Source organism: Cucurbita moschata, unplaced genomic scaffold, assembly GCF_002738365.1.
Source record: "Cucurbita moschata cultivar Rifu unplaced genomic scaffold, Cmos_1.0 Cmo_Scf00029, whole genome shotgun sequence".
Classification (NCBI taxonomy): domain Eukaryota; kingdom Viridiplantae; phylum Streptophyta; class Magnoliopsida; order Cucurbitales; family Cucurbitaceae; genus Cucurbita; species Cucurbita moschata.
This window is the reverse complement of record NW_019268545.1, coordinates 282,434-298,170: the sequence shown is the minus strand read 5'-3', so window position 1 is coordinate 298,170 and position 15,737 is coordinate 282,434. Positions and strand designations below refer to the sequence as shown.

Here is a 15,737-nt window from a genome sequence, read left to right as displayed (position 1 = left end):
CCCCCTGGGTCTGACTTGGTCGGGCACAACGTATTACACGTCACCAGACGCCACATAAAATAGGCCTACATGATATCATGGCAAACATAAATATCGAACATAGGCATCCGCACTAACCTATCATAATATGAAAGTATCCCAATGCATATGACATACATACATACATGAGGTTCCGTGATTTACGTTTCATAACATAACTTTTAATAATTTTCTTTTCTTTACATTCCATAACATAATTCCTTCATAGAACGTGTATTCAAGGCAAAAATTATCAATCCATCACAATCACACATGTAAGACATACATTTCAATTTCAGCATTTAAGTTCATTTTTGAAAGTAGTGTAATGGACTACATGCATACGTGGCATTCGTTTCATATGAATACAAGGATACATAAACATCACATAATCATAAACAAACGTATCACATATAATATGGTGCATGCAAAAGCCATAAGGCATGCACCATCATACATCATATAAGCTAACGCCAACAGTAAGATCACTTGGTTGGCCTTGGCCGAAGTCACTCACAATAAGGTAGTCGCCTTGATGATACAATTCCAACTCCTAACTATTTCCTATAAAAATCCATAATATGCTTAAGGCCTATTCATAACTTAACAAAACTAAACATTATGTTTAATTATCAATATAAGTTCCTAAACTAATCATATTTGGTAAATAAAAGTCATACTGACCTCAAATGGCTTAAATAAGGTTAGAAATGGCTTCAGAAGGGTAAAAAAACGAGCCGATTAAGTCAAGACGCCAAGCCGCCAAGTCGAGCCGTCCGAAAAACAGAGTCAAGCTGACGTTGTGCACACGTTTGAGCCAAATACACGCGAGTCTTCTGGGCATAGGTCGCGGGTCGTAGGCTTGCCGACGGGTCGCAAATCTACTGGGTCGATGCCTTCACTTCGGCCGGAATCGTGTTGGGCCTGGACTGTGGCCAGCGGATTACATCTGGGCTTTTATAATTTGATTAATTGTGGGCTAGATTATGGGTTGTGAGCAACTGGTTGGCCCGAGACAATTATGTTGAGGTGATAGGTTAGACTCTGCGTGATCGTGGGTATTCGAATGTTGACAAATTGACTCGACTCGACCGACAAACCATCTTCTTTACCCGATAATAGATCACAAAACCCTAAATCGTATTCTGTTGGATTCCAACGAGACTTCGAACGCCAGTGGCACCAGCACGTGTCCTTTATGCTTACCCAATGATATCTGACGACATTTGTCTAGTGACACCAGCACGTGTCCTTTATGCTTTATAATTATGACGTATGACTTATATATTAAGATGTATGATGACGTTTGATGATGTGTGATGATGAGCATGATGTATTTTCGGTAGTATTATGACGACGATATGTGATGATGATGCATAATGTTGTTTACCTTAATATGACTTTTTTTTTTCATATTAAATTGAGATGCATGTTATGAATGCCATATTGCATTATGTTGATAATTCGACCTAGGACACAACCCTACAAAATATTAATAGGACGTTAAGAAGAGAAGTTAATGCGCATATATTACTAATAGTAATCCACAGATGAGACTGGGGTTGTTCCATAAAGACGTTTTAAAAGATGAGAAGTTAGAAGTAACTCATGCATTTATGTATGTACATAAGCATCAGGATACTTTCCCTTTGATGATGATGATTGAGGAAGCACACATTACAATGATGACGGTGATCATGTCAAGCATGACACTTAGGAACCCGCTGTCCTCCAGACATCACTACGGACAGCTAACTCAACGATGATGGGTCCAAGGGGGTGCTAACCACCTCAAGATTCACACTCACACATGTGGGTCCTGTGTAGGGAAGTATTACACATCTAAGTTAGTCTAGACTGTAGGGCACCTCTAGGATGATTTAATGATAGGCCCCTAGAGCACTGTTGCATGTGTTTATAATTTTTACGACCCCTATGGTGGGGTCACTTAATGAGTAATCTTCGAAATACTCAGACCGTGTGCTACATCATGTTTCAGGTAAAGGAAAGGCGTCCATGTACAGTTGACGGTGGCATCGCAAAGTAGAGACCATGACACGTGCATAGGATAGAAGTATATTTAATTTCCTAGAATTAGGTTAGAATAGGTTGTTATGTCTTTCATGTTTTTAAATTTATTTCATTATCATTTTCAATTTCATTTTTAAATTATATTTTGAACACGTAAGACCATGGCGGTGTTTTCATTGATGAAGTATATTTATGTTTGAAAATTATTGCTATATTCCGTATATAAGCTTAGATTAAGATGATGGTAGAGACTTTAGGTATCTAGGGTCGTTACATCTATTTTTATATATTACATATCAAATTATGATGTATAAAATTATAATTATCCTATTTTTTTAAATGCAAAACTTAATTGCCCTAATTTTTCATACAATGTCTTTTATTTTAAAGAAATAAAGGGGATTTACCTCGTATGGTAGAGTGCATGCGAGAGGCATGAGATTCAATTCCCTACCCATCCATTTTTATATTTTAGATATCCTATATAAAATTATAGTTACCCAATTTTTTGATTTCAAAACCTAGTTACCCTAATTTTTCATACAATGTCTTTTTTTTCAAAGAAATGGAGGAGTGTAGCTCATATGATAGAGCGCTCGCTTCGCATGCGATAGGCACGGGGTTCAATTCCCTGCACTTCCATTTTTTATAAATTTTACCATTTTTATAAATTTTAGATATTAAAAATTATCATGTATAAAATTATAATTACTCCTTTTTTTAGATGCAAAACATAATTGCCCTATTTTTTCATACAACGTCTTTTATTTTAGAGAAATAGAGGGGTGTAGCTCATATGGTAGAGCGCTTGCTTTGCATGCGAGAGGCACGGGGTTCAATTCCCTACACCTCCATTTTTTTTTATTTTGAGGGTTCACTTTGCATGCAAGAGATATGGAGTTTAATTCCTTGCACCCCATTTTATTTTTTTAGATCTCAAGTTTATCATGTATAAAATTTGTATTTTATTTTAGATAAATAGATGGATGGAGAAATAGAGGAAGAAAAAAGACGAAAAACTCGACCAAACCAATTTGGCGAGGTTTTTCAGCGAGATCTGAACCCGTGGCCAAAACGACCAAACTTGACATGGAAACGCTTGAATCACGCCACGAAAAGGATCCTCGACGACTATACATCAATCTAAGGTAAGTTTTGCATCCCTCCTATTTGCGTCGTCGTCGGTAACAAGGTCGAGAATTTGGTTTGTTGAGATGCTTATAGATTTTTGGTTGTAGCACTTTTCAAGTTACAAGACTTCAGGAAAGGGAAGAAGAGAGGTGGATAGAGAAGTAGAGAAAGAAAAAGGACGAAAAATGGCATCGAAAACGTCGAATAGAGGAGAGAGAAAAGTCGCCATTGAAAAACCACGCAGAAGTCGGGTAAAGAAGAAAGGATCCATGGAATTCGGATTTGGGTCAGATTCAACCTGTAACAACTGCCCATCCATTCGCTGCAACCAACGTGAACCGAGCCCCAACCTGTAACTAGTCTACCCCTAACAGCTAACCTGCACATCTGTTACCCGCATCGCCTACAGCCCATGAATCGAGGCCCAATCACCTCATCAGCCCAGCCTACAACAGATGAGACCCGTGTACCCGAAAGTGAACCGTGCACACCCTCCACGACCAAAAACTACCTACACACGCATCGACCTCCTGTTGTGCAACATGGTGCACCTACAGCGAGCAGCTCCTTCGGCTCAACAGTTGGAATCGGCTCCTTCGATTCCTTCGGCTCCAAATCGGCTGATCGGCTCGGGTACTCCAATTTTAGCTCAATTTTCACCGTTCTGACCGTTTCAAACCTATTTTCGACCCTAATTAAGGTAATTGAGGTTGTTTTAATGCCGTATTTCACATATGTCAGTTGGAATTATTATTAAATTCTAAAATACTAATGAAAGGTGATGAATGGTCGACATTTGGAGCAGCTTTTTGTTGGGTTTTATGTCCTAAAACACATAGTCTGTTTTCAATAAAATTATTATTGATGTTTATTCAGTAAAGATTGTTATTGAATAAAGTGAATTTTACAATCATTAATCTAAATCCAATAAACTAAGAGCACTCTGGCTATAGTATGATTACTTGAACTATATGCAGAGACATAAGAGTGGATCAAGTTCAAGTATGTAGTCAAAATTATCAATAGTACAGGGATAAGGCTGAGTACCTTATTCTAGGGACACTACGGATGCGGCCCACTTTTGTATATGATATAAACAATGTGATCACTAAATTGTACATGTGGAGACATGTAAGTGGGGGGCGTCCTTTGCAATGAGTATTGCATAAGATCGGATCATAAAAAAAAACCTCTCTCACTTAATAATGTCGTTTACTGTTGAGACTGATTTTTTCATTCGATGACCTAAGTAACTCGATCTTAATCCTGAGCTAACTAGGAACTCCTGTTTATTCGGAATTATCTTTAGATTTGCATGGGTGAGAGTAGCCCGAGTTCGCCGACTTAATAAGCCTCCCATTTCAGGGGTAAGACTGGGTGAATAGTTGGGGACATAGGGTGTAAGATGGAATTCACTCCTACCTGCTTTTAGGGACAGTAGAGAGGTTGTTCCCTTAAGTACTAACTCTAAGTCTTGAACAAGGGGCCCCACTCTCTCATTGGCCCGAGAGGGATTCAGTTCGGTGGTTGGACCACAAACCAATTCTTCATTAGAGGATCAATGAGACTTAAACAACAAGAAGTAACTTTAGGGTTAAAATAGTAAATTGACCCAGCTCTAGTTATGAACAACCTGTGAATGATCGACTTACTAATCATGGTTATATCAAATGGACAAAAATATATCTATAGTGAGGGGAGTGCAACTACTAGGCTATAGTGGAGTGTCCTAGTAGTTAACGAATGTTGGTTAACAAGGTTAATGAGTTTAGCCGGTTAATCTTGGATCATTGAAGCCCATGATTTGTAGGTCCATTAGGTCCCCCTACTAGCTCATATCGGACTAAACCTTAGAACAACGTGACGAGTGAGTTCAAAGTGTTCGAATTCAAATTAGGGAATATATGCTAAATATATATAATATATTTAACCGCATTTTGTTTTAATTATGAATTAAACAAAAAAAAAGAGTATTGGAGATATTTAAATAAGATTTAGATATTTTAATTATGAATAGGAATAATACATATGTGCCGAGATTGATTGGGATTGACATTTGATTTAATGTTATATATTAATTAAATTGTTTAATTAATCATTTAATATTATTTTGATTTGAAATTAATTATTTAAATTAATGGCTGAATTAAAATAAGAAAGTCAAAATGTTGACTTACTTAATGGAAAAATCTATATTTGAGTTAATGGAATATTGAGTGTCAATATATAGTTTAACCAAACTTGCATGTTTGCCACATAATCCCACAAATTTGAGTGGAATTTTGAGTGTCAAAATTTTGTTAACTCAAATTTGCATACTTGTCACATAATCCCACAAATTCCACAAATTTGAGTGAAATTTTGAGTGTCACAATTTGGTAATGGCAAATATGACTCTATAAATAGAGTGATCAACCTACATGGAAATTTTGCTTTGAGAAAATCTCTCAACACTCTCTCTTTACATATACTAAATTCCTATCAAGTTTAGTCGCTCACTCGATTCCACAATCCCGTTCTAAGGCTGGAGAATAGTAGCGAAGACATTAGTAGTGGTTCGAAACTGGTTCATGAGGAAAAAGGAATTTGAACTACAAAAGGTTAGTATTCAAACTCATTGAGTTTTAATGCTTTTGAACATGCTAGCTAATTTACTATAATTGATGTACCTAGAGTGCCTAAGATCTAAATTTCTTCCACACGTGTTATAGTAACACCATCACTTTCGAGGAACGGATGCTAAGTTATAGTTAAACTAGGTAGAACTCCTGCTAAGGCCAACCAAGTAAGTGGCTTTACTATAGAATAGACTAGTAACTTGCTTGATATCTGACGACACGTGTCCAGTGGTACCAGCATGTGTAACACCCTTAATTTTCTTAGCCTAATTAGGGACGTCAACTCGTGCATACTTAAATCATAATGTAGAAATTCATAATAAACATTTTGAACTTAATGCCACCGACTGACATAATCGATTTAAAACCTTAAAAAATTCTGTTTAACATGGTTTAAAATGAATATAAAGCTTAAAAAAAACAAAAAACAAAAAACCTAACGAAAACGGCTCTATTATGCCCCATACCAACTTCCACTAGTCTTCTCAGCGTTCACGGTCATTCATGCATGAAGCTTTACTTTTACCTGAAAAATTAAGGTAGCACGTGGCTTTGAGTATTTTATGAGATACTCATTAGGTCACCCCACTTTTAGGGTTAGATATGCAAACACATGCAAAACATGAGTGAAGCCTATCTTTTATATGCTTTACATAACCTTAGGCTCTTTTTAGATCCGGATAGGGATGAATTTTTGGTACTTCTCCACACACGGCCCACATACACACACATGGGCCCACCAGGTGGGCTTGTATACGTACTCCCTAGGTGTAACTTAGTCGAGTACAACGTATTACACGTCACCAGACGTCACATAAAATAGGCCCACTTGATATCATGGCAAACATAAATATCAAACGTAGGTATCCGTACTAACATATCATAATGTGAAAGTATCCCGATGCATATGACATACATACATACATGAGGTCCCGTGATTTACGTTTCATAACATAACTTTTAATAATTTTCTTTTCTTTACATTCCATAACATAATTCCTTCATGGAACGTGTATTCAAGGCAAAAATTATCAATCCATCACAATCACACATGTAAGACATACATTTCAATTTCAGCGTTTAAGTTCATTTTTTAAAGTAGTGTAATGGACTACATGCATACGTGGCATTCGTTTCACATCAATACAAGGATACATAAACATCACAAATCATAAACAAACGTATCACATATAATATACACATATTGGTTTCATATTCGTTGTCAGGCAATCTGCATCACCCATGGTGGTGCAAAAAACTTGATCGCTTGTGGATGTATATAATAAAATGATGTAAAATTCACAAGAATAAGTACAAGTATACACTATCACAAGTAGTAAGTAATAAATAAATTATCGATTCTACAGGGAACCTATCGTTTTGGTTAATTTTATCACAGAAAATTAAGTGAGTTTTTCGGTAACATTCAAATGGGTGTTGGTGATTTTAACTACCTAAACAAAACTAAAATAGAGTACCACGGCTGTCGAAAAATAGAAAATGATGAGAAAATCAACTATAATAAGGGAACCTAAATAGATGAGTTGTTGAGTTTTGTGGTAGATTTTCAAGCCCACTTCCAAGGGTCATGAATGAGGATTATTTTCATAATCGTTGTAATTTATATTAACAAGGCTCTAGGAGAATAATTATTTCTAACCCTTCATTACTCTTTAAGTCTCCTTCCTATGAAACTAGGGTGTTAAAAGAGGAATTCATTGCTCCCTTTCTTCTCCCGACTAAGAGAACAACTATGTATGTAAAGTAGCTAATTAAACACATTAACAACAACTCTTAAATAAACTAAAATCATACCGTCAACATACTTAAACTATATAAAACTCTCTCACCTCCCCTATAAAGTTTAGCTCTCCATACAAACTGAATTAAACAGAAGAATCCGCATCTCAATCATGTAAAATTGATGGACTAAGAAAAGAGAATAAAATAGAGAGTTATCTCGGTTTGTTGTCGTTTGTCAATGGAAGTTCCCTTCTCTTGAGCTCTCACGACCACGTTTTCTTCTTGTTCTTTGGTTTTGTAAGGCCCACGTTTTGGGCCCATGGGCCAATAACAAAATAACAGTTATAAAAAAAAAATAATAATAAGCTCCAGGGTTTAGCAGAGGAGCCAAACCCTTAGCCAGCCGCCGCCCTTCCTTCCCTCTTTTTCACTTTTCTTCCTTAAGTCGTTGCCACCCAACGCTCACGGTCCCACAGCCGACTGTTTCCCACACCACTTCGTGCCCTTCCCACATCAGAAAAACCCCTGCCCATCACCTACATTGCCGCTGCGAGGGAACGCCATCGTTGTTGCCAGATCCGACATCAAGAGGATTAAACGCAGCAAAGATTCAACGCCTACGTAGGAAGAAGGCTCAGTTCGAGGGGAGTCAGACCGTCGTTGATTAGGAAAGGCCAAGAGAGCAGCTCCTTAGGTAAGGGACACATCTATTGAAACTAAACGTTTTGTTTTTTTGAAAAATGGGTCGAACAGAATTGTCCTATGGCTAGGTGTTGTGTAATCTGATTGCTGAGTGTAATATGATCGCCGTGTGTGTAATCTGAACGTTTTGTTTTTTTTGAAAAATGGGTCGAACAGAATTGTCCTATTGGCTAGGTACTGTGTAATCTGATTGCCGAGTGTAATATGATCGTCGTGTGTGTAATCTAACCGCCGTGTGTGTCATCTGATCGATGTGTGTGTAATCTGATTGTTGTGTGTAATCTGATCACTATGTGTAATTGTGTGTAATCTGATTGTGGTGTAATATGGTTAGGTTGTGTAGTCTGGATAGGTGTCCATTGCCGGCATATTGTGCTAGTAGGTAGCCACGGTTAAGGAGTTGTGGTAATAGTTACACGCTGTGTGTTTCGGGTAACTAGCCACCAATAGTCACCTTTAGGGTGATTCTAGAAAACGACTATCCAGGTAAGGGTTACACGTTGTGTGTTTCGGGTAACCAGCCGTTGATAGTCAATTGGAGAAAATAAGGAGGTGAGGTCCTTGTGGTAATGATTACACGCTGTGTGCTTCGGGTAACCAACTAGGAATAGCCACTTTAAGGAGTAAAGGTGGCGTTGAGGTTCTGGCAATAATCACCTGCTGTGTGTTTTGGTTGATCGCAGACGATTTATATGTTGACCCCAATAGGGGAGTTCCTTACTAAGTATTTTTATACTCATCCCGTTTTTAAAATGATTTTTTAGGCGAAGCTGTGGCACGGAGGTGACGAGTAGGATGACAAAGTCAGTCACTGGGCGATTCAAGGATTTTTATGTTTTTTTTTTTTTGTAGTCTCATTTTATGGGAGAGACGTTTCCACACTTTTGTTATTAATTTAAACTATGTTATGGATGCCTAGTTTGTGGGAACCAGGCGGTCACACCAGATTTTCTTTTTATTTTAAATTTCCTACTTTGTTTTGAATATCTTTAGGCAACATTGTTTTTTAAATTTTAAAGGGTACCCCGCACTTGATTTCTAATAAATGATCGTTTTGCATGGTTTTCATTCTTTTCCAAATAAATTACATTATTTTTTGTAATGGTCTTGACCGCTACTGATATGCTGAGTCGGGTCGTTACAGTTGGTATCAGGCCCAGTTATGGGATTCTGTAGATTGCTTACATAGTAAGCCAAAGAGTCGCCCATGACTAAACGGCAAACCCTCGTCACTTCCAGGTACGCTTGCCCATAAAATAGAGGAATATGTATTGTCGAATATTGAAATTACCTTGGTTGTCATGGATGATTTTATGTATGCTTGTAACACAAAATTAGTGGATAATGCATGCTGCTTAATGTACAAATATGTATTGTCGAGCATTGATATTGTGATTGACTATCATGTGTAGTTTTATGTACTCGTCAGTCATAAAGTAGTGTATAATACACGTGGTATAATACTCGGCTAAAAAAAAAGAAAAGAAACTTTACGAGGTAATTAATTGTGGATTAGAAACGAAACAAGCGAAAGGATGTCTGGCCAAGTAACAAATTGAGGAGGTAAACGTGCTTGAAGCTGGCTGGCAAGGGTATAGGAGAACCCATCTTTAGAGGCCCCACCTCAAGAACAGTCAGTAAATGCGAACCCAAATCCGGGGATAGGAGTTCCCCCATCTGGTCTATCAAGAGCAAACTTTGATATTCTGGAAGTACCTAATATGACTGTGATGATGGGACTGATGCAATCCATGGCACAGACAAATGGGCACTTGACACAACTAATCCCGACCTTAAAGCAAAGTGCCAGACAGACGACCCATCACAACTAAGGGGACGCAGACGCATCAGAAGGAAGCGAGTATTTTCTAGCTTTCAAACGTCGGGACCCCGAAGTATTCAAAGGAAAATCCAAGGACCCTATCGTAGTTGAATTATGGTTGTTGGCTATTGATGAAATATTCTACGTAGACTGAGTTGCGTGACCTACCTGTTACGCGAAGATGCTAAACTGTGGTGGCAATCAGCCTCCCAGGCGATTGCTGCAGATGAGATGACATCACCTGGGCGTAGTTTAGAACAACGTTTCTCCAAAAATGCTTCAAACCAGTGGTGCGATATAAGAAGCAATGTGAATTCCTAAGCATAGAGCAGGGAAACAGGTCAGTAGAGGAGTATGAACGAGAGTTCACCTGTCTGTCCTGTTTCGCCCCAATAATGGTCTCAACAGAAGAGCTGAAAGTAGAATGTTTTGTTATGGGTTTGCGGCCCGATGTCTGAGGGGCGGTGTTAGCTCACCTTCCACCTGACTATGTAACAGCACTCCGACTTGTCGAGACGCTCGATGTTAGGGAATATCCAACAGAAGACACCCAAACCCACTTAAACACGTCGGTTGACCAGAAGAGAAAGAGAGAGCAAACGTCACCTACCTCCTCAAAGGTACCTTGGCACTAGGCCAAGACAAATTTAAACCAAGAGCGCAGGCAACAAAAGGCTCACCCACAGAACACGCCACATGACAGACCACGTTGCACAAACTATGGGAGACGTCACCCAGGATGGTGCAGGTTTAAGAATAGGGTATGTTTCAATTGTCACCAAGAAGGCCACGTTGTCGCGCATTACACCCAAGAGAGAGAAACTAGTACCAATAGACCCCCTGATAATCAACCGACCTCAAACCCGAGGCCAGCTCTGCAATAGTGGCGAATGTATGCTACCACTTGCTAGGAGGCAAAAAAACTCCAACACTGCAGTCACAGGTACGCTCTCTATTTTTTGGTACTACGCATGGGTCTTATTTGATTCTAGGTCAACCCACTCTTTTATCTTCAATAACCCTGTAAAACATGCAAGAGTAGAAGTTGAACCGCTAGGGTACGGGCTGTCTGTGGGTACCTCAGCAGGGGTAAGTATGGAAGCCTTCGAGAGGGTAAAAGATTGTCAATTGTGTGTGTCAAACCACACGATAGATGTGACGTTGATAGTCTTAGATATGGCCAATTTTGACGTCATCTTAGGGATGGAGTGGTTAGCTAAAAACCATGCATCCATTGATTGCTTCAACAAAGAGGTTGTGTTCAGGCCTCCTAGTCAGCCAAGCTTCAAATTCAAGGGGACCAAGGTGGGAACGGTCTCAAGGATAGTCTCAACATTAAAGGCAAGGAAGATGTTATCCCAAGGTGCTTGGGGGATATTAGCTCATGTGGTGGAATTAGGGTGAACTGAGGCAAGCATTAACTCAATGCCAGTAGTGAGAGAATTCGTTGACGTGTTCCCAAAAGATCTCCAGCCTACCCTCGGAGCGTGAGGTGGAATTCGAAATTGTACTTGAGCCAGGAACAACCCCTATATCAAGAGCCCCGTACAGAATGGCCCCTGCTGAATTGAAAGAACTAAAGTTGCAGCTTCAAGAGCTACTACTAAACAAAGGCTTTATATGACCAAGTGTGTCTCCTTGGGGAGCCCCAGATATTTGTGAAGAAGAAGGACGGCTCTATGCGCTTGTGCATGGACTATCGCGAACTTAACAAAATGACAATTAAACACAAGTATCCTTTACCCCGGATCGACGACCTGTTCGATCAGTTGCAAGGAGCAGTTGTGTTCTCAAAGATTGACTTATGGTCAAGCTATCATCAGTTGAGGATTAAGGAGAGTGATATCTTAAAGACAGTCTTTCGCACAAGGTATGGACATTACGAGTTTATGGTAATGTCGTTTGGCTTGACCAACGCTCTAGCAGCATTTATGGGGTTGATGAACAAGTGTTCAGAGAATTCTTAGACAACTTCATGATCGTCTTCATTGATGATATCCTTGTGTATTCCAAGATTAGGGAACAACAAAAGGAACATCTCAGGAAAGTGTTGACCATTTTGAGAATGAATAAGCTGTTTGCAAAGTTCTCCAAGTGTGAATTCTGGGCAGAACAGGCGGGATTTCTTAGGCATGGAGTTTCACGAATGAGAATCACCATAGACCTAGCAAAGATTGAAGCGGTGACGCATTGGCCTCGCTCGACCACAGTGACTGAGGTACGAAGTTTCCTTGGTCTAACAGGGTATTATCGGCGGTTTGTGTAGGATTTCTCCAAGATCGCCACCCCCCTCACTGAGTTGACCAAGCAAAGAAAGTCATTCACCTGGAATGATCAGTGCGAGGATAGTTTCCAGAAACTTAAACAGAGGTTAGTAACAGCCCTGATACTTACTGTGCCGTCAAGAGATGGAGGCTTTGTAGTTACAGTGATGCTTCAAAAAGGGGGTTAGGGTGTGTCCTCATGCAACATGGGAAGGTTATTGCCTATACTTCGCGTTAACTAAAAGAATACAAGTGAAACTATCCCACCCACGACCTAGAACTCGCAGCAGTGGTATTTGCACTAAAGATTTAGATACACTACCTTTATGGAGAAAGGACCCAAATTTTCACTGACCACAAGAGTCTTAAATACTTCTTTACTCAGAAGGAGTTAAACATAATTTTCACAGACCACAAGAGTCTTAAATACTTCTTTACTCAGAATGAGTTAAACATGAGACAACGCAGGTGGTTGGAGTTGGTTAAAGACTATGACGTGGAGATACTCTATCACTCGGGAAAGGCGAATGTGGTAGCCGATGCGTTGAGCCAAAAATTAGCTCACACGTCCGCTCTAATCACCACACAAAAAGCGATCCAGCAGGATCAGAAACGCGCCGGTGTAGCGGTGGCCATGGGGGAGGTCGCTGCTCAATTGGCCCAGTTAGCGATAAAACCGACTTTGAGGCAACGGCTTATTGATAAACAATATGGTGATCCAGATTTGGTTGGAAAAAGACGTTTGATAGATGTCAATCAGACAGAGGAGTTTTCATTGACATCCAATGGGGGGCTTTTGTACCATGGGTGATTGTGTGTGCCAAATGAAGAAGAACTAAAGGTAGAAATCCTACGAGGCTCACCACTCGCCATTCGCCCTACATCTTGATAGTACCAAGATGTATCAGGATTTGAAACGACATTATTGGTGGCAGAATATGAAACATGATGTGGCCGAGTTTGTGAGCAAGTGTCTGGTTTGTCAACAAGTCAAAGCCCAAAGGCAGAAGTCAGCGGGGCTATTACAACCACTTAGTGTACTTGAATGGAAGTGGAAGAACATCACCATGGACTTTATCGTGGGATTACCGAGGACGGCCAGAGGCTACACAGTTATATGGGTTGTGGTTGATAGACTCACAAAGTCAGCTCACTTCCTGCCAGGGAAATCCACGTATTCCGTGGATAAATGGGCTCAGTTGTACTTGAAGGAAGTAACAAGATTGTACGGGGTATCGGTATCTATTGTGTCAGATAGGGATCCCCGTTTCACATCAAAGTTTTGGAAAAGCCTTCAGAAAGCGTTGGGTACACGACTAGAGTTTAGTGCAACATTCCACCCACAGACGGATGGGCAAACTGAATGCTTAAACCAAATTCTGGAGGACATGTTACGGGCCTGTATGTTGGACTTTGCCGGTAGCTGGGACACACACTTGTATCTCATAGAGTTCGCTTATAACAACAGTTATCAAGCGACGTTAGGTATGACATCTTCTGAGGCCTTATATGGGAAGAAGTGTCGATCCCCAGTGTGTTGGGATGAAGTGTGAGAACGCAAGTTGTTGGGCCCCAACTTAGTACAAGCAACTAATGAGGCTGTCCAGAAAATAAGAACTAGAATGCATACAGCCAAAAGCAGGGAAAAGAGTTATGCCGATGTGAGACGAAGAGATTTGGAGTTTGAGATGGGAGACAAAGTATTCCTTAAGGTGGCTCCCATGAAAAGTGTTCTTAGGTTTGGGCGCAAAGGAAAGTTAAGCCCACGCTTCATCGGACCATTTGAGATCTTGGAGCGAGTGGGACAAGTAGCTTACCGATTGGCCCTACCACCTGTACTCTCAGGAGTCCACACTGTGTTCTATGTATCGGTGTTGCACTATACATATTTGACCCATCGCATGTGATAGATTTCAAACCTCTGCGGTTGGATAAGGGTTTGAACTATGAGGAAGAATCAGTGCAAATTGTGGATAGAGAAGTGAAAACCCTACGTAATCGAGAGATTGCATTGGTCAAGGTATTATGGCGGAATCACCAGCTTGAAGAAGCCACTTGGGAACGAGAAGAGAAAATGGTGAGCAAGTACCCTGAGCTCTTTAGTGCGGAAAGAAAGTAGCGCAAGCCTTATGTATTTAAGTGAAGCTTTCTAGGACGAAAGTTTCTTTTTGGGGGAATAGTGTAGGCCCACGTTTTGGGCCCATGGGCCAATAACAAAATTAGTTATAAAAAATAAGCTTCACAGGAGCCAAACTCTTAGCCAACCGCCGCCCTTCCTTCCCTCTTTTTCACTTTTCTTCCTTAAGCCGCTGCCACCCAATGCTCACGGTCCGCAACCGACTGTTTCTCACACCACTCCGTGCCCTTTCCCACATCAGAAAAACCCCCGCCCATCACCTACATCGCCGCCGCGAGGGAATGCCATCGTCGTTGCCAGATCCGACATCAAAAGGATTAAACGCAGCAAAGATTCAATGCCTACGTAGGAAGAAGGCTCAGTTCGAGGGGATTTAGACCGTCGTTGATCAGGAAAGGCCAAGAAAGCAGCTCCTCAGGTAAGGGACACGCCTATTGAAACTAAACGTTTTATTTTTTTGAAAAATGGGTCGAACAGAATTGTCCTATGGCTAGGTGCTGTGTAATCTGATCGCCGTGTGTGTAATTTGATCGCTGTGTATAATCTAATTGCTGTGTGTGTAATCTGATTGCTGTGTGCGTAATCTAATCATTGTGTATAATCTGATCGCTGTGTGTAATCTGATTGGTGTGTAATTTGATTGTTGTGTAATTTGATTGTTGTGTAATCTGATTGTTGTGTAATATGGTTAGGTTGTGTATTCTGGATAGGTGTCTATTGTCGACATATTGTGCTTGTAGGTAGCCACGGTTAAGGAGTTGTGGTAATAGTTACACGCTGTGTGTTTCGGGTAACTAGCCACCAATAGTCACCTTTAGGGTGATTCTAGAAAACGACTATCCAAGTAAGGGTTATATGCTGTGTGTCTCGGGTAACCAGCCGTTGATAGTCAATTGGAGGAAATAAAGAGGTGAGGCCCTTGTGGTAATGGTTACATGCTCTGTGCTTCGAGTAACCAACTAGGAATAGCCACTTTAAGGAGTAAAGGTGGCGTTGAGGTTGTGGTGGCAATAATCACTTGCTGTGTGTTTTGGTTGATCGCTGACGATTTATATGTTGACACCAATAGGAGAGTTCCTTACTGAGTATTTTTATACTCATCCCGTTTATAAATGATTTTTCAGGCGAAGCTGTGGCACGGAAGTGACGAGTAGGATGCCAAAGTCAGTCACGGGGCAATCCAAGGATTTATATATATATATATATATATATATATATATATTTTTTTTTTTTTTTTTTTTTTTTTTTTTTTTTTTTTTTTTTTTTTTTTT

At 40.0% G+C, this 15,737-nt stretch overlaps 1 long non-coding RNA gene across 1 annotated transcript in view; it reads left to right on the top strand.

Annotated features, from left to right (window-relative positions):
* Positions 1-776: 776 nt before the first annotated feature.
* Positions 777-15,737, top strand: part of LOC111464022 — a 17,037-nt gene continuing 2,076 nt past the window's right edge. The window contains exons 1-3 of the long non-coding RNA XR_002713974.1: positions 777-792; positions 13,928-13,930; positions 14,312-14,323. This is a non-coding gene — a long non-coding RNA (uncharacterized LOC111464022). The remainder of the gene's footprint in view (positions 793-13,927; positions 13,931-14,311; positions 14,324-15,737) is intronic.